Consider the following 4,288-nt stretch of genomic DNA (forward strand, 5'->3'; position numbering starts at 1 on the left):
TATTCCTGTGCAAAAGTCAAAGACCGCTCTGTCCTTTAAGGTGCTATAATAGTTTGGTCACTTCAGGGTTAGAGAGCTACGACTACAACAGAACATTTATGGGATTAATATCCTGCCACGCCATGAAACTGGCAGGACATAAATCCCACACATCACCTACAGAATCAAAAAGTCCTTCCTCGTGACGGTTCAAACCCAGGTCACTACTGTGTCCAAACCCCTGAGTACTCTGAGTAGTATGACCTCCGTGCTGTTTGTAACTTGTAAAAAATATCACTGTGTGTTTGGCTCCTCCAGGTGATGGCGATGATGACGAGGAGGAAGGTCGTGAGGAGCGCCTTCCATCTTGTTACGACTACGTCATGCATTTCCTCACCGTCTTCTGGAAGGTTCTGTTTGCCTGCGTCCCGCCAACAGAGTACTGGAACGGCTGGGCCTGCTTCTTCGTGTCCATCAGCGCCATCGGGCTCCTCACCGCCATCATCGGGATTTGGCATCGCATTTCGGCTGCACCGTGGGCTGCGGGACACTGTGACCGCCGTGGTGTTTGTGGCGCTGGGAACTTCCATTCCAGGTGAGTAAATGTCCCGTTTCACTGTGTGAGAGCAAGAAAAGGCAGAAAGGAGCGTGGATGATTTGATTGTTTTGAGTATTGGATGGATTATGGGAGAATACCCAGATTTATGAGTGCATGTAGTGTCACTTTGTAACTTTGTAGTTGTTTTGTGTCCTTCAGTCATTTTGCATCATTTTGCATCTGTTTATAATCATCTATTTGTATCTTTTGTGTGATTTTGTAGGTGGTTTGTTGCTCTTTCTGGCCATTTTATGTCTCTTTGTCATTTTGCATCTTTTAATTGTTTTTAGTCACTTTTTTGTCATTTTTGTGTCTCTGAATCATTTCAATCATTTTCAGTCATCTTACTGGACACAAGCTTTGCGCCTCTTTAAAGTAATTTTGGATCTCTCTGTAGTTGCTTTGACTTTCTGTCAATCATTTTGTACCTTTGCAGTTGTTTTTTGTATCTTTTTGGTCATTGTTTGTCTCTTTGGAATCATCTAATTGCTTTCTATTTAAAAAATTTCTGGGGTGTGAAGGTGTGTGACTCACATTTTCCACCTTTCCTTCTCCAGACACCTTTGCTAGCAAAGTGGCTGCCATACAAGACCAGCATGCCGACGCATCGGTTGGAAATGTCACTGGCAGCAACGCAGTCAACGTGTTCCTGGGGATCGGAGTGGCATGGTCAGTGGCCGCCGTGTACTGGAGAATTAAAGGAAAGGAGTTCCGGGTGGATCCTGGATCACTGGCGTTCTCCGTCACGCTCTTCACCATCTTCACGTTCATCTGCATGTCCGTGCTATTGTTCAGACGCCGGCCCTCCATCGGCGGAGAGCTTGGCGGCCCGAAAGTGTCCCGCCTCCTGACCACCCTCCTGTTCCTGGGTCTGTGGTTCCTCTACATCCTCTTCTCCAGCCTAGAGGCCTACTGTCACATCAACGGCTTTTAAAGAGGAGATGAAGAATGTTCCAGAAGAATTTTGCACAGCAGCACACACAAAATCGTTGACTCTCAGTCCATTTAGTCCACGGTTTAACACAAAACAAGTGTAAGATTCATCTGGTTAATAGGGCTTCAGATACATGTTCACAAACACTACATTTAAGCATGTGTAAACAGCGCATTTTAAACACATTCATTGTTACTTGGAAGATGAGGGTTAAGAGGAAGTATTTTTGGAGGGTGAGAGCGTGAAAACGAAAGGTTACTGCGGATAGTTAACGGGGAGCAGACGGAGAGTGACAGAGAATGACTGTGACGGGAGATTCAGAGGTGAAAAGAAGGTCAGGTCAGTCAGAGGAGTGCTGCTTTATTCACTTTAAAGCCAGGTGTGTTTATTTTGGGTTGAGGAGCTCACTTCCAGGATCAGACCACTGAGACGGATCACAAACCTGTGAGCATTGAAGGAAAAATACCTTTGTTTCCTTTAGTCTCTCATTCAAACCATCAACTCTGCAGCTTCATGTTTCTTCACTGAGGAAGTGGAGGAGCACTGCATCAAATAAGGAGTCGAATGTTTACAACAACATTACATTTGTTTACTACTAGAGGTTCTTGTATAGTGGTGATGCTTGTCTAATACGCAGTATAGCTGAAGGTGGCTCTCCACACGCGCTGTAAATAGTACAAACCGTTGTACATATAGAGTGTAGTAATTTCACAGGGCAGGCTGCCACACAAAAGGATGCAGAGACAGAAATGCCAGGTTTCTACTGTCGCTGTCAGCAAAGCTTCGATGATTTTCATTGCACAGGCTGGAACACTGGTAGTTGCAAATATTACAAATGTCAGCGGCTTTAGTTTTAGCGACATGCTAAGTGGAAAATAAAAGTTTTAGCAACCAAAACAAGTAAATAAGAAGCTGCATAAGTGTAACACTGACTAAAAGAACATCTTTGTACTAATCTCTTTACCGGACCACAGCCTCTGACAGGGGCTTGCATATAAAGCTGAAGGATTAGTTTTTGCATGTATAGCCATGTACAGAGCATCTTCACATTATATGTCATGTACATGCTATGAAAAAGGGAATAACCAGCCTAATTATCCACCTGTAAATTACATCCCTGTGTTTTTGTGTCGACTCGGTGAACAGAAACTGTCAGCTAGTCCTTGATGTTAAATCTTCCTGTATAAAACAGAAGAAGCCGTTTGGTCCGGGAGGAACAAAAAGGACATTTTCCTCTCCTGAAGGACCAAATATGCGCTCACACACTCCTGATGTGTGCAGTGTCATTTAAAAACTTTGTCTGAGGCAGTCAGATGGGCTGATGAGCTGCAGTCAGCCATCGCTGTGTTACTGTTAGTGGCAGACTCGTCCATTCCTTTATCTTAAGTGACAGCAGCATGGGCAGACAAACATGTACGGGTGGTTAACAAGACTCAACAGTGTTAGTTTACTCTCAAAATAAAGTCTCTAAAGTTGCTGATTGCCATCATCAGCATCCGGTCTGCAGCGTTTGTTAGGAAAAAGCTAATAATCTACACATTAATTAGGCTGCAGGACTGTAGTCTACAGCACACTAATGCTTTAAGATAGCAAACAAAGAATGCCTTAAGGGAAGCTCAAGTAAAAAAATCTAGTATTCAAGATTTCTGCTGTACAAACTGCCCAGGCTGCACTTTATTTAACGTAACTAAAACACTGTGTTGTGCTTATCTTTTCCTCCATCATTCTATAAGTGGTTACTGTGCAATATACGAAGGGAGAACTGTCTCGTGTTTCCACTGGTTCGGATAACACCAGATCCAGGTGGACCCATCATGTTGTCTATTCATGTCTGCTTAGAGCACATGTACCAACATGTTAAAAATTTACTTTCCTTCTTTATGGAAAGCCAGCGCATCGTTTGTAATAACAAAAAAAGAAGGTTCTGATTAAAGACCAGAGGGTCTACCTGAAACGAGGATGTCTACACGGGAGCAGCACAGTCATCATAGTGCCACAGCAGGAAACATGGCTCTGCAAGGCATGCATGTGTTGCTCAGTATTGCATGGCAGACTTGGAACAAATGTTCACAAGCTACTGAAGAAACCGGCTGCTAAATACACCATAAAACACTGGATGGTGTGCGAACACGCTCTAATTCGTTTCGACATTTCCACGCTGGCACTTCAGGGCTACTATGTTCAGCCTGAGATGCATGAAGCAGGAAAGCCAGCGTGTGAAAATGTCACAACAAACAGCAGTAAGATTGTCTTATAATAATAATAATGACTAGAAGCTTTAATTATTATTATTATTATTATTATTATAACTGCCTAATTTCAGTCCCATTAAATATATTTCTTTGAGGACATTGCATTATAAACCTCTCACCCACAGATGATAAGTGCTATACAAGTGGAACTCTTTATTATTGTTGTTAAACATAATTTGAAAAGGATTTGATTGGTTAACCCTGACTAACTTTGTAAACTTTCTAAAATCCAGTTTTGTATCTTTTTCCTTGCAGATGTAGCCAAGGTAGATTATTTTGTATTTCTAAACAACATTTAGGATAGTTTCAGTGTATAAAGCTGGTATGTAGACTACATGGTGTCTGAATTTAGTGGTTAGACTTTGATATATTTTCCACAGTGAGAAATCTCCCCTTTAACGGTGTAGTAGTGCATCATAACAAACTTTAAAGCATCTAATTTACTGAAATAGATGGTCCGCTAACTCATTTGTGTCTTGTTTTTCATGTATAGTAGATAATTTATATATTTATTTATTTATAGAA

General features: G+C 42.0%; 1 pseudogene; it reads left to right on the forward strand.

Annotated features, from left to right (window-relative positions):
* Window positions 1-263: 263 nt before the first annotated feature.
* LOC109198245 (sodium/calcium exchanger 2-like) lies at window positions 264-2,728 on the forward strand (annotated as a pseudogene).
* Window positions 2,729-4,288: the final 1,560 nt, after the last annotated feature.

The sequence above is a fragment of the Oreochromis niloticus genome, unplaced genomic scaffold (genome assembly GCF_001858045.2).
Source record: "Oreochromis niloticus isolate F11D_XX unplaced genomic scaffold, O_niloticus_UMD_NMBU tig00000769_pilon, whole genome shotgun sequence".
NCBI lineage: Eukaryota > Metazoa > Chordata > Actinopteri > Cichliformes > Cichlidae > Oreochromis > Oreochromis niloticus.